Source organism: Xenopus tropicalis, chromosome 8, assembly GCF_000004195.4.
Source record: "Xenopus tropicalis strain Nigerian chromosome 8, UCB_Xtro_10.0, whole genome shotgun sequence".
NCBI classification, from domain to species: Eukaryota; Metazoa; Chordata; class Amphibia; order Anura; family Pipidae; genus Xenopus; species Xenopus tropicalis.
The window spans coordinates 143,265,991-143,293,402 of NC_030684.2; the positions used below are offsets into that span (position 1 = coordinate 143,265,991).

Here is a 27,412-nt window from a genome sequence, read left to right on the forward strand (position 1 = left end):
TTAGCACTCCCTAATATTTTGTCACCCAGTCTGTGCCTACTGGGCATAATGGACACTCTACAACCAAACTATGCTACCTGCAACTCCTATATTATGCCAAAAAGGCGCTACTACTACATTGGAAATCTACAGGACCACCCTCATTGAACTTCTGGAAAAAGCTAATAAACGATACCCTACCAAAGCAGAAACTGGTATACCAAGCTCGTGGATGCCCGGACAAATTTGAGGCCATATGGGGATCATGGTTTACAGCAAACGCACCACCTTAACAGACTCTGAACATAGGGATATTGAAAATAATATAAATGTACCTTACCTGCTTTCCCCCCAGCTCACTCTCCTCCTCCTTTCCCTCTCCCCCCTCTTCTTCTTCTCTCTTTACTTCCTTCGACCCCTTTGTGTTGTTGATCTATGAAGGGACTGTTCCCTTAATGTTGTTGTTTAAAATGAAAAAAGCAAAATAAAATCTTTAAAAAAAAATAAAATAAAAGGGCAATTTACTGCTGAGCAGAGAGAAACCTCAGGAGCTCACTCCTCTCAGAGTGCCAGAAAAGTCAGTCCATTTATAAAGAGAGATCCTAACTCTCAACCCAGGTCCAGATCTCCTATCGATAAAAATATCTCCTCACTTGATCATTCACTGATGGAGACTTAACCTTTGCTATGCTGGAGACTACATTCACTTCATTTACTGCATGTACTATACAGGGCTATTATACACACCTGGGGGGTACGGTGCAGTGTCTCACTGGTTAGATTCTTTATAAAGAGTTTATTTGGCTTCTAATCCACTTAAGGAAAAAAGCGGTCATGTGATTTAATTCATTTATTTAAACTGTCATCCATTGTTATTTACACCTACTCTATTTGTTATATATATTGTAATGATATTTTGTTACTATATCTTTTTCACAATGTTGTTATTTAATATTCTTTTCCTAATAAACATAAGCTGTTACCTTCATTCTATTGATTCTACAGATAACCACCTATTTAAGGCTAGTCTAATGTTGATGTCTTATGTTATGTAAAATCCAAGGCAGGTAACACCAAGCGCACCGGACTGGGATATATTCTTTAAAAATTGATCTTTATTTTTCCATTAAAAAACATAACGCCTGACGCGTTTCATGCGCGCACGCACTTAATCTTATGTTATGTATACTGCATTTATTATCTGGATATTATATGGATAACATCAAAGTTATTTCATGGAACGTGAATGGAATTAATTCACCAATAAAATGCAAAAGAATTCTACTAAACTATATTACTATATTACTATATACTAAAGAACTAAAAAAACTTGATGCTGATATTGCACTGCTCCAAGAAACACACTTCAATGGAGGTAAAAACCAGAAACGTTGTTCTTCGTGGGTGGCTGATAATATTTATTCCCCTGCAATAAACAAAAAGGGTGGTGTTTCAATTTTATTTAGCAAAAAGTTAAGTTTCCAGCTTATAAATACATCCAGGGACAGGGTCGGACTGCGGGGGGTGCAGGGCCCACCGGGGCTCCCGCCCCAGGGGCCCTGCAGGTGCCCCAGCTGCGTCCCCTAACCCCCCCAGGGGCCCCTCTAAACCCCCCGCAGGGCCCCGCCTGACATCCTCCCTGAGTGTGTATAAATTGAACGCGTCGGGGAGGAACAGTCAGTAGGGGGGATCGCCGGCAAAGGTCGGACTGGGCCGCTGGGGCCCATTAGGCCCGGGGCCCACCGGGATTTTTCCCGGTGTTCCGGCAGCCCAGTCCGACCCTGGCCAGGGATAACAATGGCAGGTTTATACACGTAGAGATTCTTCTGCAGAACCAGCAATGGAATATTTCTTAAATTTATGCCCCAAACAACAATAAACCTGAATTCTACCGAGATTTAATCCACAGAATTAATTCTTTGAACTCCTTTAATGTGATAGTGGGAGGTGATTTTAACGAATCACATTTATGGTCTTTGGATAAATGTGGCATACACACTAATTCTTCTCACAGCAAATCAAAATTATTTTCGGACCTTCTGGATCATTCAAACTTGAAGGATGCCTGGAGAATTTTGAATCCCTCTAGCAAAGAATTCACCTTTTACTCACATCCCCATGGAACTGGGACAAGAATAGACTATATACTCACATCCCCATGGAACTGGGACAAGAATAGACTATATACTCACATCCCCATGGAACTGGGACAAGAATAGACTATATACTCACATCCCCATGGAACTGGGACAAGAATAGACTATATACTCACATCCCCATGGAACTGGGACAAGAATAGACTATATACTCACATCCCCATGGAACTGGGACAAGAATAGACTATATACTCACATCCCCATGGAACTGGGACAAGAATAGACTATATACTCACATCCCCATGGAACTGGGACAAGAATAGACTATATACTCACATCCCCATGGAACTGGGACAAGAATAGACTATATACTCACATCCCCATGGAACTGGGACAAGAATAGACTATATACTCACATCCCCATGGAACTGGGACAAGAATAGACTATATACTCACATCCCCATGGAACTGGGACAAGAATAGACTATATACTCACATCCACCAACCTACTATCCCATATTTTGGATAAAACTATTGGGAATTTTACCTACTCAGATCACACTCCGATCAGCGTTACAGCTAATTATATTTCCAAATCCTACATTCCTTGGAAATTTCCAGTATTCTTAGCTTCCAGATCAGATTTTCAGCAAATGCTCAAAGAGAAGTGGAAAACCTTCCTATCTGACAATGTTATTCATTCCAATAATCCAACTCTCTTCTGGGACACGTGGAAAGCATTCATCAGAGGAGAGATCACTTCTTTCAGATCACAATTCACTAAAAAAATTAACTCCAAAATTTTGGATCTCAGTAACAAACAAAACGAAGCCTATATTGCTTTTAAATCAACTCCTTCTCAAGTCAACCGCGAGAAATTTGAAAAATCCTTAAAAGAACTCAAATCCTGGTTATCTACTAAAGATTCTATTAACCAGAGTTTTGTGAAGTCCAAATACTTCAATCTAAGTAACAAAGGTAACAAATTACTAGCCAATATGACAAAGAACTGGTCAAAGTCTCATAAGATTTGTGCTATTAAGTCCATCGAGGATAAAATCACACATAACCCATTGGAGATTGCTGAGACCTTTCGGAAATACTATGAGTCCTTATACTCTTCTACCAACTCTAATAGCAAATTGAGAAGTTCATTCTTTAACAACATAACTTTTCCCAAGATATCCCAATCAGATTTGAAAAAACTTAACTCTCCTATCACTGAAGAAGAAGTAAGATTCACAATATCATCCCTTAAGAAATACAAAGCTGGTGTTCCTGATGGTTTATCCGGTCCTTTTTATAAGTGCCTAATTAACGAAATTTCACCCTTTCTCAAAGATTTGTATAATTTCATCATTAATCAAAAACAATCTCTACCCTCCAGTCTCAACTCATATACTTCAGTACTACTTAAACAAGAAAGAGATCCAACCATTACTTCATCGTACAGACCCATTGCATTAATCAACCAGGATGTAAAGATATTAACAAAAATTATTGCAAATCGTTTATCTATAATTCTCCCAAAACTCATCTCCCCAGAACAATGTGGATTCGTCAAGGGGAGATCAGGAACAAAAAATCTGAGAACTTTAATTAAGGTCATATATTCAGCAAAAACTAATAAAATTCCAATCTCTTTGGTGGGAATAGACGCAGAGAAAGCTTTTGATAACATTTGTTGGAACCACTTGTTGGACACTCTAAAAGCTTTCGGTTTCCATGGCCCTTTCATTGATTTAATTCAATTATTATATTCAGCCCCAACTACTCAGATATTGGCAGCAGGTGAAATCTCAAAATTAATCTAAAAAAAATTAATTAATCTAAAAAGGGGAACCAGACAAGATTGTCCTTTATCTCCTCTATTATTTGATTTATCCTTGGAACCATTAATTAGAACACTTAGGGGCACATTTACTAATCCATGAATCCGAATCACGAATGGGAAAAAATCTAATTGGAAACGAAAATTTCGGAAGATCGCAAATATCACGAAAATGCTTACGAAAAAATCGTATTAGTCACGATAATATCGTATTGGCAATCCGAAAATCACAAAATTTTCGTACCGAACAATTGTAAACAGCGGTAAAACCTTTCCGATTTTTCCGTACAAACGTCCGAAAAAGTCATGCGCTGTATGAAAAAGTCGTGCGCCGTACGAAAAAGTCGTGCGCTGTATGAAAAAGTCGTGCGGACGCCCAAAAAAATCGGCAAAAATACGCTCGGATCGTTCGTGCTTTTGTAAATGTGCCCCTAAAATTAACTGATTCATTGCCGGGATTATCAATTTATAAAACAAGAGTTTAATTAACTGCTTTTGCTGACAATTTACTTCTAATTGTTAAAGACCCCAATAAAAACCTTACCAACGTATTTTCCATTATCCAATGCTATGAGGCTATTTCCGGATTTAAAATACAGTGGTGTGAAAAACTATTTGCCCCCTTCCTGATTTCTTATTCTTTTGCATGTTTGTCACACAAAATGTTTCTGATCATCAAACACATTTAACTATTAGTCAAAGATAACACAAGTAAACACAAAATGCAGTTTTTAAATGAGGGTTTTTATTATTTAGGGAGAAAAAAAATCCAAACCTACATGGCCCTGTGTGAAAAAGTAATTGCCCCCTGAACCTAATAACTGGTTGGGCCACCCTTAGCAGCAATAACTGCAATCAAGCGTTTGCGATAACTTGCAACGAGTCTTTTACAGCGCTCTGGAGGAATTTTGGCCCACTCATCTTTGCAGAATTGTTGTAATTCAGCTTTATTTGAGGGTTTTCTAGCATGAACCGCCTTTTTAAGGTCATGCCACAACATCTCAATAGGATTCAGGTCAGGACTTTGACTAGGCCACTCCAAAGTCTTCATTTAGTTTTTCTTCAGCCATTCAGAGGTGGATTTGCTGGTGTGTTTTGGGTCATTGTCCTGCTGCAGCACCCAAGATCGCTTCAGCTTGAGTTGACGAACAGATGGCCGGACATTCTCCTTCAGGATTTTTTGGTAGACAGTAGAATTCATGGTTCCATCTATCACAGCAAGCCTTCCAGGTCCTGAAGCAGCAAAACAACCCCAGACCATCACACTACCACCACCATATTTTACTGTTGGTATGATGTTCTTTTTCTGAAATGCTGTGTTACTTTTACGCCAGATGTAACGGGACACGCACCTTTCAAAAAGTTCAACTTTTGTCTCGTCGGTCCACAAGGTATTTTCCCAAAAGTCTTGGCAATCATTCAGATGTTTTTTAGCAAAATTGAGACGAGCCTTAATGTTCTTTTTGCTTAAAAGTGGTTTGCGCCTTGGAAATCTGCCATGCAGGCCGTTTTTGCCCAGTCTCTTTCTTATGGTGGAGTCGTGAACACTGACCTTAATTGAGGCAAGTGAGGCCTGCAGTTCTTTAGTTGTCCTGGGGTCTTTTGTGGCCTCTCGGATGAGTTGTCTCTGCGCTCTTGGGGTAATTTTGGTCGGCCGGCCACTCCTGGGAAGGTTCACCACTGTTCCATGTTTTTGCCATTTGTGGATAATGGCTCTCACTGCGGTTCGCTGGAGTCCCAAAGCTTTAGAAATGGCTTTATAACCTTTACCAGACTGATAGATCTCAATTACTTTTGTTCTCATTTGTTCCTCAATTTCTTTGGATCTTGGCATGATATCTAGCTTTTGAGGTGCTTTTGGTCTACTTCTCTGTGTCAGGTAGCTCCTATTTAAGTGATTTCTTGATTGAAACAGGTGTGGCAGTAATCAGGCCTGGGGGTGACTACAGAAATTGATATTGAAATTGAAAATTGAAATTGATAAACCACAGTTAAGTTATTTTTTAACAAGGGGGGCAATCACTTTTTCACACAGGGCCATGTAGATTTGGAGTTTTTTTTCTCCCTTAATAACGTAAACCTTCATTTAAAAACTGCATTTTGTGTTCAATTATGTTATCTTTGACTAATAGTTAGCGGTTTTTGATGAGCAGAAACATTTAAGTGTGACAAACATGCAAAAGAATAAGAAATCAGGAAGGGGGCAAATAGTTTTTCACACCACTGTAAATCTGAACAAAACTGAACTTATGGATGTATATGGTCAAACATCACCAAATATTCTAAAGCAGTTAGGAATTGGCAAAAGCCTCTCAAGCATTAAATATCTCGGAATACATTTACCGACTGATCTTCAAAGGCTATATTCCTTAAACTATGTTCCTATGATAAAAAATATAATTTCACTAAGTCAAAAATGGAAGAATTTACCATTGAACTTAAAAGGAAAAATAGCTTTCTACAAAATGATGATCTTTCCAAAATGTATATATACTATCATAAACTTACCTCTCCTAATCAAACCGATATTATTAAATTAAAATCGGCCCTTCTAGAATTCCTTTGGAAAGGCAAGACTCCCAAAATAGCACTTATCAAACTAAACCATTCTAAGTCTTTCGGTGGATTGGATTTGTCCGACTTTAGAACTTTCAATTTATCAGCTTTAACTCGATATATAGTCGAATGGTTTTCGGAAAAAAGTTAATTTACCAACCTACCTCTGGAACTTTTAACTAATTCCCATGATAACATTCTGGAACAAATATATAAACCTCTGAAATTTCAACCTACAGAACCCTTTATTTAGGGATACGTTCGCAGTCTGGAACTTAATGCATAAGACATATAAGTCAAACTATATCTCAACTCCATACTTTCCCCTAGTGAAGATTTCAACACTACCCAACTCATTCCAACCTCCTATGTCTACCACCTGGAAACAAAAATGAATACAACATATAAAAGACATTATTTCACCATCTTCTGATAAAGTTATGGATTGGTCAGAATTCAGTAGTAAATACCAAATTTCAGAATAAGAAAAATTACATTATTTCCAAATCTCACACTGGTCTCATCACCATAATCACCTAGACTCCTTATCAGAATATAATCCACTACTCACTACTGCTCTTGATAATCTTATGGCTTCTCAATCCCATAATAACATCAGGAGTATACAAACTTCATTATGGAGCAACCCGACTCTTAAAGTTCATCCTCTGGAATCAACTGCGAAAAAATGGTCCATCTATCTACATACAGAAATTTCCCCAGAAACCTTAACAAATTGCATAAAGCGTTTTGATAAACTCATCCAAACAGAAATCTGGAGGGAGCAAAACTTTAGACTAATCCATCTAGCCCAGTGCTGTCCAACTGGCGGCCCGCGGGCCGGACCCCCCTCTGTGTGGCCCCCCACCTGTCTGGCTGCTTTGATGGCTTACTCTTGTGTAAGCTTTAAGTGGTATCAGTACTGAGATTAACTGCCCCCCCTGCATGGTTCTCACCTCAGATTCAGGCTGTAATCCCTCTGTATTGTTTAATCATGTAATCACCTGTGTTGTTCACACCTTTTAATCTCTGCATTGTTCCCCCCTGCAGTGTTCACACCTCAGGCTCAGGCTGTAATCACCCACATTGTTCCCCTGTTCACACCTCAGACTGACTAGAAACCCACAAATAATCCCTGCACACTACAAAAAGAATATATACTGAGGTGGTACTGCAATTAAAAAGTTTTTTAATATATAGTTATTGTGCAGACTGTAGGATCAGTGCCAGCATTGTGTCACTGTATGCTGGCACACAGAGGCAGGGTAGGGAAGGCAGAGTATGGCACACAGAGGCAGGTTAGGGCAGGCAGAGTATGGCACACACAGGCAGCATAGGGCAGGCAGAATATGGCACACAGAGGCAGGGTAAGGCAGAGTATGGCACACACAGGCAGCATAGGGCAGGCAGAGTATGGCACACAGAGGCAGGGTAAGGCAGAGTATGGCACACACAGGCAGCATAGGGCAGGCAGAGTATGGCACAAACCAGCCAAGAATGGCACACACAGTCAAAGTATGGCACACAGGCAGGGTAGGGAAGGCAGAGTATGGCACACACAGGCAGGGTAGGGAAGGCAGAGTATGGCACACACAGGCAGGGTAGGGAAGGCAGAGTATGGCACACACAGGCAGAGTAGGGAAGGCAGAGTATGGCATACACAGGCAGGGTAGGGAAGGCAGAGTATGGCACACACAGGCAGGGTAGGGAGGCAGAGTATGGCCACAGGCAGGGTAGGGAGGCAGAGTATGGCACACACAGGCAGGGTAGGGAAGGCAGAGTATGGCACACACAGGCAGGGTAGGGAAGGCAGAGTATGGTATGGCACACACAGGCAGGGTAGGGAAGGCAGAGTATGGCATACACAGGCAGGGTAGGGAAGGCAGAGTATGGCACACACAGGCAGGGTAGGGAAGGCAGAGTATGGCACACACAGGCAGGGTAGGGAAGGCAGAGTATGGCACACACAGGCAGGGTAGGGAAGGCAGAGTATGGCATACACAGGCAGGGTAGGGAAGGCAGAGTATGGCATACACAGGCAGGGTAGGGAAGGCAGAGTATGGCATACACAGGCAGGGTAGGGCAGGCAGAGTATGGCATACACAGGCAGGGTAGGGAAGGCAGAGTATGGCACACACAGGCAGGGTAGGGAAGGCAGAGTATGGCAGGTTTTTGCTGTACTACAACCATTAATATGGGTATGGTCATGCGATAACACGGGTGTGGTTTCAAAAAGGGGAGTGGTCAAAACTGTCGTCCATTATCGGCCCTCCACCACGTAGGTCGGAAAAATTGCGGCCCTCGGTACCACAGAAGTTGGACAGCACTGATCTAGCCTATAAAGGTTTTAACTTTGATTGCAAAAAAACAAATTTCCTTAAAAATCGTCCCAAATGCAATACATCGCTTCCAAACATTATTCATCTACTTTGGGATTGCCCTCATATTACAAGTTTTTGGTAAGTCATTGAGAGCCATTTAAAATCTACATTGGACTTTAAACATAATCTGACTCCAAAATCTGCCTTATTACATTTTTCAGAAGACATAATACAGCAAAGAGGATTATTTTCAAAAAGTGGATCGATCCAAGCCCTCCATTATTATTGGAGGTCATTTTGGAGTTACAAGTTCTCTGTACAAATGAAGCCATTGCTTTCAAATTTAGTAACACAAAAAAATCGCACAAGATTCTTATCTAAATGGAGATTCTCCCAATGATAGTTCTCATTTGGACTCATTTCTTTACTAACCATAGTTCCATGAATACTTACAAACTCTACTAGCCTGCTTAATTCTATCAATAAGAATTGTTTAATATTATATTAATCTTATCCAATTGTATCACAATAATCCATGTTTTTCTGCCATTACCTTTTCATCCATAGTCATTTGTAAAATTGTTTGAATTGCTCATTGTATTGATCTACTTATGTACCTTATTAATCCCGTTTGGGATTGTTTGTTTCCCAATGATTATTGTACTTGTCTAATATAATAAAATATGTTACTATTGTCTTGTGCTATTTTGAGTTGTTCTTTAGATAACAGCAAGATTTCATTTAATACATTAAAACATTTTGTAGGGACCCCAAAGAATTGGGCCCCTTCAGGATTAGTTCCCCTTTAGACAGGCACCATGAGGGTGGCCTTATGTGATTTGGACACCTAAAGGTGGTCCTGTGTGTTTATGTGTGAAAAGGGAGTTTCCCTGTTATGCAGCAGCAACCACTAGGTGGCAGTGTGCTACAATTTAAAAAGGGATGACACCCATTTTGTGAAGGTCTTTCTGCCTGGGACCCCCTCTGTAAGGAGGTGCACAACAGGCTAGTGTTCTAAAACAGGAGGTACTGTAATAGGTCACTCTAGGAGTGATAGGTAGGCTAGAGAGAACAGGCAGAGATAGCCCCCAACAGGAGAGAGCGGGGTTAAGACCCCCCAGCACTCATGGCTGGAGTTCAGGACCTGTAGTGTGTAGTAAGGGGAGCCAAGTCAGCACCTGGGTGTGTTCCCAGTGAAGGGGCCCTATGCCTGGGCCGGGATGAGTTCCTAGGTGGGATCATCCGGCGGGAGTACCAGGGGTAGCCCAAAGAGAGTGTGTGTGACTTGAGCCATCTGTGTGACATCCCCTGAAAGTTCTGCCTGCATCAATAAACAAGTTCATCTGGTTCATCATCATAACCAGTGTCTTGGCTGTTCATATACTGAGGATCCTCAACTGGCTGGTAAGCAGCTACCCCAAGGGAGGGGCAAGGTACCGGGAGTTGCTGGGAGTCCCTGCACAAGGAGGACATCACTGAGTTTCCCAGGGAGGTGATTTATAGTTCTACCTATACCTGCCCTGGGTGGAAGCACGCCATTCATTTATATCAGTGCTGTCCAACTTCTACGGTGCCGAGGGCCGGAATTTCTCTAGCATACATAGTGGAGGGCCGCTAATGGAAGCCAGTTTTGACCACTCCCCTTTTTGAAACCACACCCACTTCAAACCACACCTATTTTATCACAATGGTGGTAGCACAGCAAAATCCCAAATGCTTGGTCCTTTCAGTGGGGATATCAACCATCATTCATATCTGAAAGAATTATGTCATATTAAGATATACCCTTAAATTCCATATGCCTCCTCCTCCCCTGTGGATAGCACAGCAACCCCCAGTACATAATTAAACACCTTAGGGACCATTTAATGGCTATTTCCAACTGCTAACAATCTCCCACAACAAACCCCTGCCAGGTTCACCTCCCACAAGCAGCATAGGGCAAGCAGAGTATGGCACACAGAGGCAGCATAGGGAAGGCAGAGTATGGCACACACAGGCAGAGTGTCATACTCTGCCTGCCCTACCCTGACTGTGTGTGCCATACTCTGCCTGCCCTACCCTTCCTGTGTGCCATACCCTCCCTGACCTATGCTGCCTGTGTGTGCCATACTCTACCTGCCCTCTGCTGGCTGTATGTGCCATACTCTGCCTGCCCTATGCTGCCTCTGTGTGCCATACTCTGCCTGCCCTATTCTGCCTCTGTGTGCCATACTCTGCCTGCCCTACCCTGACTGTGTGTGCCATACTCTGCCTGCCCTACCCTTCCTGTGTGTGCCATACCCTCCCTGACCTATGCTGCCTGTGTGTGCCATACTCTACCTGCCCTATGCTGGCTGTATGTTCCATACTCTACCTGCCCTATGCTGGCTGTATGTTCCATACTCTACCTGCCCTATGCTGGCTGTATGTGCCATACTCTGCCTGCCCTACCCTTCCTGTGTGCCATACCCTCCCTGACCTATGCTGCCTGTGTGTGCCATACTCTACCTGCCCTATGCTGGCTGTATGTGCCATACTCTGCCTGCCCTATGCTGCCTCTGTGTGCCATACTCTGCCTGCCCTATTCTGCCTCTGTGTGCCATACTCTGCCTGCCCTACCCTGACTGTGTGTGCCATACTCTGCCTGCCCTACCCTTCCTGTGTGTGCCATACCCTCCCTGACCTATGCTGCCTGTGTGTGCCATACTCTACCTGCCCTATGCTGGCTGTATGTTCCATACTCTACCTGCCCTATGCTGCCTGTGTGTGCCATACTCTACCTGCCCTATGCTGGCTGTATGTGCCATACTCTGCCTACAGTACCTATGTCTGAGGTGTGAAGAAGTGAACAATGGGAGTGATTACAGTCTGAGCCTGAGGTGTAAACACTGCAGGGGGTAGAACAATGCAGGTATTAAAAGGTGTGAAAAACACAGGGGATTACATGTTTAAACAATACAGGGGGATTACAGCCTGAATCTGAGGTGAGAACCATGCAGGGGGGGCAGTTAATCTCAGTACTGATACCATTTAATGCTTACTCAAAGGTAAGCCATCAAAGCAGCCAGACAGGTGGGGGGCCACACAGAGGGGGGTCAGTTGGACAGCACTGATTTATATCATACCTGTCCCCCATAAATAAGCGGGGGCTCCTGTAGTGCCACACACAGGGGATTGCGTGTTAAAAGTACAACAGTAGCCAAAATAGGGTTATAATTTTTCTTGTGCAGGTCCAGTTTCCTTGCACAAATGTATATTGGATTTGTGAAGTGGAGGCGAGATCATCAGTATTTGTGGGTTGAATAGCGAATCCTCATCCATGAACATTTTCTCTATTTGAGCTGAAACCCCCCCCCCAAAAAAAACCATTATTTATATAAAATACACACATAGTAAAATTTAAATTGTGTTAGAGGATATTGGCAAGGGAACTAGACGAGTGGATCTTCTCCCAATATGCCTAATACACTACTAAGAAGTATATTAAAAGTGTAGTTGGAAGCTTTAAAATAGTTTCACAATTAGCATTATGGAGCAAATACTGCCTAATATAAAGATGTATATTATTAACAAATTAATATAAAATATAATATTTTCAAGTATTTTTAAGGGTTAATGTTTACTTACAAATGATCACAAATCTCAATCAATGATGTCTCTCTCACTTTACTTAATTCATATTATAATTTAAAAGAAATACTTGAAGGTTTCAATTACCATATGTGCTGACAGATCTGACATCTTTACTATCCAGCATGGAATCTCCTTTAATTAAGATCTCAGGTATGGCCTCATGTACCTTAAAGAAACACAGATCCAGTTTAAATGGTTTGAATAAAAAATGATGTGCTGACAATGCTACACAGAAACTAAACTCATATCTTAAGAATAGATATCTTTCAAACTCCTTCTCTTAAAGCGGACCTGTCCCCTTAAGAAATAATTTCAAATTGTTTTCTATTGTGTTTGGCAAGCAAAATAAACTTTACTTACACTATATAAATTATTTGAATCTTATTTTCTTCAGCCTTGGAATTCACAATTGCAGCAAGCAGGCAGGCGCCATTTTGTGGACACTGTTATCAAAGCAGGCATTGCATCCTGCCAATAGCTTGTTTCTGTGCCAGTATGGGGGGGGAGCTGATACCCATATCCATGCACTGGTTACACAGTTACATGGTGAGGAGGGAGGGGGAATGTGAGGAATGCAGCAACATCTAAGAAGCTCTGAATTGAAAGTGAAAGTAACTCTCTGCCCCACCCCTATCCCTAAGGCATAGAGGCGGGGCAGGCATTATATGATTGACAGCTGGGGTTTTAAAATGCCTTTATAATGGGTATGGATGTGGTAATAAAAAAATTATTTTGGGTTTCATGTTTAATTTGAAAAGGACTTTTATTATACAGCTTTTTATGTCTGGGTGACAGGTCCACTTTAACCTTCAAAGCCCTCCATTCCTCTGCTCCTCACTACATCTCTTCCCTATATTCCTGGCTGACTCCTCCCCCTCTCATCCAAGAGAGTACAGGCCCCTCCCCTTATCATGGCTTCCTATAATCTTCCCTCTATCCCTCTGCCCCTCACTCCATCTCTTCCCTTGTGTCTCCGTACGTTCCTGGCCAACTCCTCCCCCTCTCATCCAAGAGAGTACATGCCCCTCCACTTATCATGGCTTCCCATAACCTTCCCCCCATTCCTCTGCCCCTCACTCCATCTCGTCCCTTGTGTCTCCGTACGTTCCTGGCCGACTCCTTCGTTCCTCACTCCATCTCTTCCCTTGTGTCTCCGTACGTTCCTGGCCGACTCCTTCGTTCCTCACTCCATCTCTTCCCTTGTGTCTCCGTACGTTCCTGGCCAACTCCTCCCCCTCTCATCCAAGAGAGTACATGCCCCTCCCCTTATCATGGCTTCCCATAACCTTCCCCCCATTCCTCTGCCCCTCACTCCATCTCGTCCCTTGTGTCTCCGTACGTTCCTGGCCGACTCCTTCGTTCCTCACTACATCTCGTCCCTTGTGTCTCCGTACGTTCCTGGCCGACTCCTCTGCTCCTCACTCCATCTCGTCCCTTGTGTCTCCGTACGTTCCTGGCCGACTCCTTCGTTCCTCACTACATCTCTTCCCTTGTGTCTCCGTACGTTCCTGGCCGACTCCTTCGTTCCTCACTACATCTCTTCCCTTGTGTCTCCGTACGTTCCTGGCCGACTCCTTCGTTCCTCACTACATCTCGTCCCTTGTGTCTCCGTACGTTCCTGGCCGACTCCTTCGTTCCTCACTCCATCTCTTCCCTTGTGTCTCCGTACGTTCCTGGCCGACTCCTTCGTTCCTCGCAGAGCAACCGTTTGGTTGCGCCCCCCACTACTACTGCCATTTCCCGCCTTAAACCTTCCTGCCCTGCTGCCCCTCACATTGGGAATGCCCTCCCTGATTTCCTCCGGAGAGAATCCTCCCCCAGTCTGTTTAAAACTAAACTTAAAGACTACCTTTTGGAGCACTCACCCAGCACCTGATCTGGGAACTGGCACTTATATTGTAGTGTCACCCACTGTGACCTACAGCACTTACATTTGCCCATTTGTGTCTGTTAGTTACCCCTCCCATATAGATTGTAAGCTCTACGGGGCAGGGACCTCCTTCATCTTGTGTTTCTGACTCTTAACTTATTGCAACTGTATCTTGTATTTATTTGTATTTATTGTTATACTGTGTATTTATCTATTATCTTAATAACCCCGTTTGTATTAATGTATTCTGCTGTACAGCGCTGGGTACATAAGTAGCACTTTATAAATAAACATATACATACATACATACATACATCATGTCAACTTCATAAACACAGAAAGATAGGGATAGAAAGACAGATAAATATTCTGACACACCTAAAAACATTTCAATATCAAAATAACATGACAGCTACATGGCTTGTTGAATGAACACTTGGTCATCTTTAAGAATTCAATATTATTATTTTTGTGTGATCACTTTATATTATGCATTCATCTATTGTTTTGGGTTCTTTTACATAGAAGAAGTGTCTAAAATTTGTGGTGTATTAAGTAGAGCTGTTTTTTTACTAAAAAATTCTTTTAATTATTTCATTTCATTTACCTGCATTTCAAACTGATTAAGAGATGCAGTGTTCTCTTCACCACCACCAGTTTTGTGTCTTATTTTCTCAAGTTGACCAAGTTTATCCTTTGTACATGTAGGGGTTTGACAAAAATGGCCCCGTAGGATAGTCACCCCTAGCACAGGCCCAGGGTGGAACTGGTTAATGGGAAACTTGGTATGGTCTGGGATGTCAGTAGTTAACAGGGAGTATCCCTGCAGTTTGGGTTACAGCCACATGGTGGTGTGTAAGGTTATAAAAAGGGATGCAGCCATGTGCTGTGAGGTCTTAGTCCTGGGACTGCCTCTAGGCAGAGTAGTACCACAACCTTCATGCAACAATGTTCTTAACAAACGCATAAGTTGTGCATAGCAGCATTATGATGCAGTGTGCAACAGTAGCGATGCAGCACATCCATCTCACGCCTGCTTTGGCTTTATTTGCATTGATAGCGGCGCTTCTTCGATAGGTCAGCTGGTTGTGGCAATATATGAAAACACCGGCGCACTGGAGCCCGCCCGATTGCTAGTCGCATAGAAAGGTAGAGGAGCACTATGACAGCCATTCAAAGAAGTGAAGCATTCTCTTCCACAGAAATTTATTTTCTAGTAAAAATTCTAGATAAAAGAAGGTAAGCTTGTGTTATTAGCCTATATTATTATTATTATATAAATTCAATTAAGTGAGTAATACTTTTTAATTTGATTGTTAACATATGATATACAAAAGTTCCTCTATGCTAACACTATAAACTTGTACAGGTTTCGGACCCCTTATCCGGAAACCCGTTATCCAGAAAGGTCCGAATTACGGAATGCCCGTCTCCCATAGACTCCATTTGAATCAAATAATTCAGAATTTTAAAACTGATTTCCTTTTTCTATGTAGAAATAAAACAGAACCTTGTAATTGATTCCAAGTAAGATATAATTACCCCTTATTGGGGGCAGAACAGCCCTATTGGGTTTATTTCATGGTTAAATGATTCCCTTTTCTCTGTAATAATAAAACAGTACCTGTACTTGATCCCAACTAAGATATAATTACCCCTTATTGTGGGCAGAACAGCCCTATTGGGTTTATTTCATGGTTAAATGATTCCCTTTTCTCTGTAATAATAAAACAGTACCTGTACTTGATCCCAACTAAGATATAATTACCCCTTATTGGGGGCAGAACAGCCCTATTGGGTTTATTTCATGGTTAAATGATTCCCTTTTCTCTGTAATAATAAAACAGTACCTGTACTTGATCCCAACTAAGATATAATTACCCCTTATTGGGGCAGAACAGCCCTATTGGGTTTATTTAATGGTTAAATGATTCCCTTTTCTCTGTAATAATAAAACAGTACCTGTAGTTGATCCCAACTAAGATATAATTACCCCTTATTGGGGCAGAACAGCCCTATTGGGTTTATTTAATGGTTAAATGATTCCCTTTTCTCTGTAATAATAAAACAGTACCTGTACTTGATCCCAACTAAGATATAATTACCCCTTATTGGGGCAGAACAGCCCTATTGGGTTTATTTAATGGTTAAATGATTCCCTTTTCTCTGTAATAATAAAACAGTACCTGTACTTGATCCCAACTAAGATATAATTACCCCTTATTGGGGCAGAACAGCCCTATTGGGTTTATTTAATGGTTAAATGATTCCCTTTTCTCTGTAATAATAAAACAGTACCTGTACTTGATCCCAACTAAGATATAATTACCCCTTATTGGGGGCAGAACAGCCCTATTGGGTTTATTTAATGGTTAAATGATTCCCTTTTCTCTGTAATAATAAAACAGTACCTGTACTTGATCCCAACTAAGATATAATTACCCCTTATTGGGGCAGAACAGCCCTATTGGGTTTATTTAATGGTTAAATGATTCCCTTTTCTCTGTAATAATAAAACAGTACCTGTACTTGATCCCAACTAAGATATAATTACCCCTTATTGGGGCAGAACAGCCCTATTGGGTTTATTTAATGGTTAAATGATTCCCTTTTCTCTGTAATAATAAAACAGTACCTGTACTTGATCCCAACTAAGATATAATTACCCCTTATTGGGGGCAGAACAGCCCTATTGGGTTTATTTAATGGTTAAATGATTCCCTTTTCTCTGTAATAATAAAACAGTACCTGTACTTGATCCCAACTAAGATATAATTACCCCTTATTGGGGCAGAACAGCCCTATTGGGTTTATTTAATGGTTAAATGATTCCCTTTTCTCTGTAATAATAAAACAGTACCTGTACTTGATCCCAACTAAGATATAATTACCCCTTATTGGGGCAGAACAGCCCTATTGGGTTTATTTAATGGTTAAATGATTCCCTTTTCTCTGTAATAATAAAACAGTACCTGTACTTGATCCCAACTAAGATATAATTACCCCTTATTGGGGCAGAACAGCCCTATTGGGTTTATTTAATGGTTAAATGATTCCCTTTTCTCTGTAATAATAAAACAGTACCTGTACTTGATCCCAACTAAGATATAATTACCCCTTATTGGATGCAAAATAATCCTATTGGGTTTAATTACTGTTTTATTGATTTTTTAGTAGACTTAAGGTATGGAGATCGAAATTACGGAAAGATCCCTTATCCGGAATACCCTTGGTCCCGAGCATGCTGGATAATGGGTCCTATACCTGTACTTCATTCATGATCAATGATTTTGATTATTATAATACCATTAGCACGATTGTGTAATTAACAATTATCAAATGATAAAATGATAACTTTATTTCAATAAATAGGGGTTCAATAATTATACAATACACCAGACAATACAACCTGCCCTTTACAATACATCTTTTGTGAGATGGTTATTTTAATAGCTTACCACATCCAATAAAATGAATTCTGTGTATCTGGACCCATATGACATTTTTGCACAAATGCACAGTAATATATATGTGTTTTGAATGTTGTAATGGGTTATATAGACTAACATGGCTTCCTTTGAAGACATCATTACAAATCATTGTAAATTATGCAACTGTACTCACGTACATGTACAGGTATAGGACCCATTATCCAGAATGCTCGGGACCAAGGGTATTCCGGATAAGGGGTCTTTCCGTAATTTGGATCTCCATACCTTAAGTCTACTAAAAAATCAATAAAACATTAATTAAACCCAATAGGATTGTTTTGCATCCAGTAAGGATTATTTATATCTTGGTTGGAATAAAATACAAAGTACTGTTTTATTTTTACAGAGAAAAAGCCAATCAATTTAAAAAATCTGAATTATTTCATTAAAATGGAGTCTATGGGAGACGGTCTTTCCGTAATTTGGAGCTTTCCGGATATTGGGTTTCCGGATAAGGGATCCCATACCTGTACTTGCCAAATGCAGGTGGATCGATGCATGTTCTTGTGTTTTACCCATACACACAACAAAGTAAATTTATACTTACCGTAATTTACATTTCCCTTAGTCCCTGCGGCAGCAACCATGAGATTATTTCATTCCCCTGTCAGGTAGGACAAGCACAAAGAGTTAAAAATAAAAGGAAAAAAACCCCACCTATAAGTAGGAGTTACCTTCCAGCCTTCATTAGTGTATTTAAAAAGTAACACAGACAAAAAATGCTTTAACCAAACTTTAATGGGAGGGTAATTCTTGCTGCCGCAGGGACTAAGGGAAATGTAAATTACGGTAAGTATAAATTTACTTCTTCCCTTACGTCCCTTTGCGGCAGCAACCATGAGAACTAACGAGTAGTTTAGGGTGGGTCTAAGGTTACGCCGCCCTCTGGATTCCCGATTGGCGCGCGTGTGACGTCATCGCGACCCGCGATCGTACTGCGCATGCTCCGAGCAGCACATTCACTACGCGGCGGCCATCTTGGTAAGAGGCAGCCCTAGGCTGCATTCCCTTACTGTGGCGCCGCTCCACCTAAGGACATAATGCGTCCTCTGGATATTCTGCCCCTTGGACAGGTAATCCATTGGTCCTCAAGTCCCCTCAGGACCTGGCACAAAAAACCTGAAAAAACAAAGAAAGAGAAATTAGAAAGATTTCACTTGAACCTACCGACTAGGACAAAAAAACACTAATGAAGGCTGGAAGGTAACTCCTACTTATAGGTGGGGTTTTTTCCTTTTATTTTTAACTCTTTGTGCTTGTCCTACCTGACAGGGGAATGAAATAATCTCATGGTTGCTGCCGCAAAGGGACGTAAGGGAATGTATGATTTTCTCAAGGTGCCTGAGTGAGTATATTTACCAAATTTACAATGATAATTTATCTTCAAAGGAAGACATGTTAGTCTATAAAACCCTTTACAACATTAAAAAATAATTTGTCACAATGTAGTAATGTATTAATAATAATCTTACAAAAGATGAATTATATCTAAGTGAATTTTTGGTTGTTTATTGTGTATGTATTTTTGGGTGCATAATCATAGATTGTGCTTTCAAATTTTTAATTTTACTTGTTCTTTTTAAACCTATGTGCAGATATGACCCCATCCCAAGCTATGCACAAAACTATCACTTTATGCGTATTAGCATAATTCAGGAGGTGCAAAGAATGCCAACCCCAGCGGCGCTGGAATGACTTAAATAGACGAGAAAAGGAACGACAAAAGCAGATCCGCCACAGGATAATGTTAAGTTAGTGCATTTAATATGAGCCATGTTCTTGAAATGACCAAATCTGTTGTAATGCACAATACAGGTATCGGACCCCTTATCCGGAAACCCGTTATCCAGAAAGCTCCAAATTACGGAAAGCCCATCTCCCATAGACTCCGTTTTAATCAAATAATTTAGAATTTTAGAACTGATTTCCTTTTTCTATGTAAAAATAAAACAATACCTTGTAATTGATCCCAGCTAAGATATAATTACCCCTTATTGGGGCAGAACAGCCCTATTGGGTTTATTTAATGGTTAAATGATTCCCTTTTCTCTGTAATAATAAAACAGTACCTGTACTTGATCCCAACTAAGATATAATTACCCCTTATTGGGGCAGAACAGCCCTATTGGGTTTATTTAATGGTTAAATGATTCCCTTTTCTCTGTAATAATAAAACAGTACCTGTACTTGATCCCAACTAAGATATAATTACCCCTTATTGGGGGCAGAACAGTCCTATTGGGTTTATTTCATGGTTAAATGATTCCCTTTTCTCTGTAATAATAAAACAGTACCTGTACTTGATCCCAACTAAGATATAATTACCCCTTATTGGGGCAGAACAGCCGTATTGGGTTTAATTCATGTTTTATTGATTTTTTAGTTTAGATATGGAGATCCAAATTATGGAAAGACCTCTTATCTGGAATACTCTTGGTCCCGAGCATTCTGGATAATGGGTGCCTTACCTGTACAAGCAATGAACAGTACCGCTCCTGAATAGCCAAGTCAATAAAATCACTAAAAACGCAATAAAATAGAAAACACAATTATGCCGTGTGATTCAAGCTAAAGAAATACCTAATCACTAGCAAAATAAAACCTTTGTGAGCAATAAAAAAAAGTAGGAGAGAAAATAAAACTGAAAATTCAGTAAATACAACCAAGAACAATGAAGATCGACAAGAATCAGGAACAATTAGGAACAGGCAAGAAAAAGCAAAAGCCAGTAAATGAACAGCAATAAACTAGAAGTGCAATACAATCACTGAATATGCAGTAAAACACAAAAACAGTGATTATGACCTTATCGCTAACAAAAGTAACGTAAGCAAACAAATGTAGTAAAGCTAAACAAAACTGAAAATTCAGTAAATATAGCCAAGAACAAAGAAGATCAAGAACAATCAGGAACAATCCAGAACAAGCAAGAAAGCACAAAAGCCAGTAGATAAACAGCAACACACAAATAAAAATACAATAAAATCAGTGAATATGCAAAAAAAGTGATTATGACCTAATTGCTATTGAAATAAAAGTGACGCAAGCAAAGTTCTGTCAATACAACCAAGAACAATCAATAAGCAAAAACAGTAAATAATGTGCCAGACAGGCAAGCTCATTGTCTAGGGGGTTGTGCAGTGGGGAGCGGCGAGCGCAGAGAATGAGCAATAACAATAGAAAATGTCGCTCCTACGTGCTTGGCGCTTAATGACTCTTTATGGGAGCTACGTTGTTGGCAGTGAAAGGGTTAGTTGGTGCAGTTGTTGATGAATAAAGACTGAAAGATACAGCAATAAGCAGAGACTCCCAGGAGGAATATTCTGTATATGAGAGGTGCTGGGAGTACCAGGGGCCCCATGAGGAATCTTGCCTGGGGGATTGAGGGGTAACAGTCCAGTCTCTGGGGGACAATTCTTATTTTAGAAAGTGCTGAATCTCCAGACAGGGTGGCTATTCTGTGCGCTAACCCTCACACCAACAGCTCAGACTGGGGTTTTGGGGTCACATGTGGCCCTCTTGCTCCTGCTGTGCACTCCCATACCTTCATGTACTTCAGATAAATGTGGCCCTGGTCCTTTCACTTGTGGCACCTGGTTTACTGGGTTCCTTGTTTTTTGTTCCACTTTTAAGTGTATTTTTTGGGCAAATTTGGGTGCCCCATACACAACCGATTTAGTTTAGGGGCCCTAGCACTGTGGTCAGTGAAAAAACATTGTGTGAGCTGATACAGAAGGCACAGAATTGTCCAATGAGCTGTTTCCTTGTCTCTTTATTTGTATTGTTACTGCTAATTTCCTGACCCAGGGTTACCCCAAGCCTGGCACCCATCCCTCTGCTGCCCCCTGGCATCACCTCAGGGTGAGGGTATGGAGGTCCTATGGCATCCCAGGGGCCCAAGTGATTGTCCCTTAGCATCTGGTTATAATGGGAAGCATATTGGTTTTATTACTATTATTAATCCCTCTGGGTAGAGTTGAAGGCAGCAAAGAGACCTTCACCCCTACTTACTGAGCTCATTCCCAAGAGGAACAATGGCCTGAGATGTCCTGCAAGGGTTCCAGTGGGGGGAGCTGCTAAACCCTATCAGAAGGTTCCAGGTTGGGGATAACTTCCTGGCTCGGTGTCAGAAGAGGTTCTGGGAACTGGATAATCGGGTCCTTTCTACTGAAAAACCAATAAAACATTAAATAAACCCAATAGGGCTGTTCTGCCCCAATAAGGGGTAATTATATCTTTGTTGGGATCAAGTACAGGTACTGTTTTATTATTACAGAGAAAAGGGAATCATTTAACCATTAAATAAACCCAATAGGGCTGTTCTGCCCCAATAAGGGGTAATTATATCTTTGTTGGGATCAAGTACAGGTACTGTTTTATTATTACAGAGAAAAGGGAATCATTTAACCATTAAATAAACCCAATAGGGCTGTTCTGCCCCAATAAGGGGTAATTATATCTTAGTTGGGATCAAGTACAGGTACTGTTTTATTATTACAGAGAAAAGGGAATCATTTAACCATTAAATAAACCCAATAGGGCTGTTCTGCCCCCAATAAGGGGTAATTATATCTTAGTTGGGATCAAGTACAGGTACTGTTTTATTATTACAGAGAAAAGGGTATCATTTAACCATTAAATAAACCCAATAGGGCTGTTCTGCCCCAATAAGGGGTAATTATATCTTAGTTGGGATCAAGTACAGGTACTGTTTTATTATTACAGAGAAAAGGGTATCATTTAACCATTAAATAAACCCAATAGGGCTGTTCTGCCCCAATAAGGGGTAATTATATCTTAGTTGGGATCAAGTACAGGTACTGTTTTATTATTACAGAGAAAAGGGAATCATTTAACCATTAAATAAACCCAATAGGGCTGTTCTGCCCCAATAAGGGGTAATTATATCTTAGTTGGGATCAAGTACAGGTACTGTTTTATTATTACAGAGAAAAGGGAATCATTTAACCATTAAATAAACCCAATAGGGCTGTTCTGCCCCAATAAGGGGTAATTATATCTTAGTTGGGATCAAGTACAGGTACTGTTTTATTATTACAGAGAAAAGGGAATCATTTAACCATGAAATAAACCCAATAGGGCTGTTCTGCCCCAATAAGGGGTAATTATATCTTAGTTGGGATCAAGTACAGGTACTGTTTTATTATTACAGAGAAAAGGGAATCACTTGCATATTTTTACATCCCAGGTGCATGACCTTACATTTATCCACATTAAATCTCATCTGCCACTTAGCTGTCCAGATTGCCAGTTGGATCTTGACCAACTGGCAATCTGGGCAGCTAAGTGGCAGATGAGATTTAATGTGGATAAATGTAAGGTCATGCACCTGGGATGTAAAAACATGCAAGCCCCGTATACCCTTAATGGGACTGCACTAGGCAAATCCATAATGGAGAAGGACCTTGGAGTCCTTGTAGATAATAAACTTGGCTGTAGCAAGCAATGCCAGGCAGCGGGGGCAAGGGCAAACAGGATATTGAGCTGTATTAAAAGGGGTATAGATTCACGGGAGGAGGGGGTTATTCTTCCCCTTTACAGAGCACTGGTAAGGCCCCATCTAGAATATGCTGTTCAGTTTTGGTCTCCAGTGCTCAAACGGGACATTACTGAGTTAGAGAGGGTCCAGAGAAGAGCAACTAAGCTGGTAAAGGGTATGGGAAGTCTCAGTTATGGGGAAAGGCTGGCCCAGTTGGGTCTGTTTACACTGGAGAAGGGGCGCTTAAGAGGTGACATGATAACTATGTATAAATATATAAAGGGATCATATAATAACCTTTCTAATGTTTTATTTACCAGTAGGTCCTTCCAACGGGCACGAGGGCACCCACTCCGTTTAGAAGAAGGGAGGTTCCATTTAAATATTCGGAAAGGATTTGTTACAGTGAGAGCTGTGAAGTTGTGGGACCCCCCCCCGAATCAGTCGTACTGGCTGATACATTATATAGCTTTATATAGGGGCTGGATGGATTCTTAGCAAGTGAGGGAATACAGGGTTATGGGAGATAGCTCTCAGTACAAGTGAGGGAATACAGGGGTAGGGGAGATAGCTCTCAGTACAAGTGAGGGAATACAGGGGTAGGGGGGATAGCTCTCAGTACAAGTGAGGGAATACAGGGGTAGGGGAGATAGCTCTCAGTACAAGTGAGGGAATACAGGGTAGGGGAGATAACTCTCAGTACAAGTGAGGGAATACAGGGGTAGGGGGGATAGCTCTCAGTACAAGTGAGGGAATACAGGGGTAGGGGAGATAGCTCTCAGTACAAGTGAGGGAATACAGGGGTAGGGGAGATAGCTCTCAGTACAAGTGGGGATACAGGGTAGGGGAGATAGCTCTCAGTACAAGTGGAGGGAATACAGGGGTAGGGGAGATAGCTCTCAGTACAAGTGAGGGAATACAGGGGTAGGGGAGATAGCTCTCAGTACAAGTGAGGGAATACACAGGGGTAGCAAGGAGGGAAGGTAGGGGAACTCTCAGTACAAGTGAGGGAATACAGGGGTAGGGGGGATAGCTCTCAGTACAAGTGAGGGAATACAGGGGTAGGGGAGATAGCTCTCAGTACAAGTGAGGGAATACAGGGGTAGGGGAGATAGCTCTCAGTACAAGTGAGGGAATACAGGGGTAGGGGAGAATGCTCTCAGTACAAGTGAGGGAATACAGGGGTAGGGGAGATAGCTCTCAGTACAAGTGAGGGAATACAGGGGTAGGGGAGATAGCTCTCAGTACAAGTGAGGGAATACAGGGGTAGGGGGGATAGCTCTCAGTACAAGTGAGGGAATACAGGGGTAGGGGAGATAGCTCTCAGTACAAGTGAGGGAATACAGGGGTAGGGGGATAGCTCTCAGTACAAGTGAGGGAATACAGGGGTAGGGGAGATAGCTCTCAGTACAAGTGAGGGAATACAGGGTAGGGGAGATAGCTCTCAGTACAAGTGAGGGAATACAGGGGTAGGGGGATAGCTCTCAGTACAAGTGAGGGAATACAGGGTAGGGATAGCCTCAGTACAGTGAGGAATACAGGGGTAGGGGAGATAGCTCTCAGTACAAGTGAGGGATACAGGGGTATGGGAGATAGCTCTCAGTACAAGTGAGGGAATACAGGGTGGGAGATAGCTCTCAGTACAAGTGAGGTAATCAGGGTAGGAGAGATAGCTCTCAGTACAAGTGAGGGGAATACAGGGTAGGGGATAGCTCTCAGTACAAGTGAGGGAATACAGGGGTAGGGGAGATAGCTCTCAGTACAAGTGAGGGAATACAGGGGTAGTGGGGATAGCTCTCAGTACAAGTGAGGGGAATACAGGGGTAGGGGGATAGCTCTCAGTACAAGTGGAGGGAATACAGGGGTAGGGGAGATAGCTCTCAGTACAAGTGAGGGAATACAGGGTAGGGGGATAGCTCTCAGTACAAGTGAGGGAATACAGGGGTAGGGGATAGCTCTCAGTACAAGTGAGGGAATACAGGGGTAGGTGATGATAGCTTCTCAGTACAAGTGAGGGAATACAGGGGTAGGGGGGATAGCTCTCAGTACAGAGTGAGGGAATACAGGGGTAGGGGAATAGCTCTCAGTACAAGTGAGGGAATACAGGTGGTAGGGGGGATAGCTCTCAGTACAAGTGAGGGAATACAGGGGTATGGGAGATAGCTCTCAGTACAAGTGAGGGAATACAGGGGTATGGGAGATAGCTCTCAGTACAAGTGAGGAAGGAATACAGGGGTAGGGGAGATAGCTCTCAGCTACAAGTGAGGGAATACAGGGGTAGGGGAGATAGCTCTCAGTACAAGTGAGGAATACAGGGGTATGGGAGATAGCTCTTAGTACAAGTGAGGGAATACAGGGTAGGGGAGATAGCTCTCAGTACAAGTGAGGGAATACAGGGGTAGGGAGATAGCTCTCAGTACAAGTGAGCGGAATACAGGGGTAGGGGGGATAGCTCTCAGTACAAGTGAGGGAATACAGGGGTAGGGGAGATAGCTCTCAGTACAAGTGAGGGAATACAGGGGTAGGGGAGATAGCTCTCAGTACAAGTGAGGGAAATACAGGGGTAGGGGAGATAGCTCTCAGTACAAGTGAGGGAATACAGGGGTATGGGAGATAGCTCTCAGTACAAGTGAGGGAATACAGGGGTAGGGGAGATAGCTCTCAGTACAAGTGAGGGAATACAGGGGTAGGGGAGATAGCTCTCAGTACAAGTGAGGGAATACAGGGGTAGGGGAGATAGCTCTCAGTACAAGTGAGGGAATACAGGGGTAGGGGGGATAGCTCTCAGTACAAGTGAGGGAATACAGGGGTAGGGGAGATAGCTCTCAGTACAAGTGAGGGAATACAGGGGTAGGGGGGATAGCTCTCAGTACAAGTGAGGGAATACAGGGGTAGGGGAGATAGCTCTCAGTACAAGTGAGGGAATACAGGGGTAGGGGGGATAGCTCTCAGTACAAGTGAGGGAATACAGGGGTAGGGGGGATAGCTCTCAGTACAAGTTGCCCCAGGGACTGGTCCGATTGCCATCTTGGAGTCAGGAAGGATTTTTTTCCCCTCTGCGGCAAATTAGAGAGGCTTCAGATGGGGTTTTTTGCCTTCCTCTCGATCAACTTGTAGTTAGGCAGGTTATATAAAGGCATTATGGTTGAACTTGATGGACATGTGTCTTTTTTCAACCCAACTTACTATGTTACTATGTTAACCAGTAAATAAACCCAATAGGGCTGTTCTGCCCCAATAAGGGGTAATTATATCTTAGTTGGGATCAAGTACAGGTACTGTTTTATTATTACAGAGAAAAGGGAATCATTTAACCATGAAATAAACCCAATAGGGCTGTTCCGCCCCCAATAAGGGGTAATTATATCTTAGTTGGGATCAAGTACAGGTACTGTTTTATTATTACAGAGAAAAGGGAATCATTTAACCATGAAATAAACCCAATAGGACTGTTCTGCCCCCAATAAGGGGTAATTATATCTTAGTTGGGATCAAGTACAGGTACTGTTTTATTATTACAGAGAAAAGGGAATCATTTAACCATTAAATAAACCCAATAGGGCTGTTCTGCCCCCAATAAGGGGTAATTATATCTTAGTTGGGATCAAGTACAGGTACTGTTTTATTATTACAGAGAAAAAGGAAATCAGTTTTAAAAATCTGAATTACTTGATTAAAATTGAGTCTATGGGAGACAGGCTTTCTGTAATTCAGAGCTTTCTGGATAATGGGTTTCTGGATAAGGGGTCCGATACCTGTAATAAATATACTTACAGCTGGCAAATTGCAAATGATTCCATCAGGAACAGACAGTATTCAATCAAACAAGGCAAACTAAGATAACATGGAATGAGTCTCCTGTGAATAAGCTGCCGTACATGTGACCATCTGCAAATGAGTCGATCTTTCCCTAATGGTTGGCTATATCGGCTAACTGGATTGTTTGGCCCAATCAGATCATTGGATCACAACAACAGGGATCTGGGCTATCAGGGCAAGGACCTCATCAATGAGCCAACACTGTCCTTAATAAGATGGGAAAATCCAACCTGCCCAATCAAGGTCTAACTGATTTTTGGGCAGATATAGGTCGGGGTGGCCCTTTGGAGGGCTCCCTTTATACATCACAGAGAAGCACGGCTATGATGTCACA

At 41.8% G+C, this 27,412-nt stretch overlaps 1 long non-coding RNA gene across 1 annotated transcript; it reads right to left on the reverse strand.

Annotated features, from left to right (window-relative positions):
* Positions 1-893: 893 nt before the first annotated feature.
* LOC116406585 lies at positions 894-27,412 on the reverse strand. The gene is made up of 3 exons (XR_004219592.1): positions 27,034-27,412; positions 12,483-12,564; positions 894-1,405 (listed from the first exon to the last, which is right to left on the reverse strand). It is a non-coding gene; the product is annotated as an uncharacterized LOC116406585 (long non-coding RNA).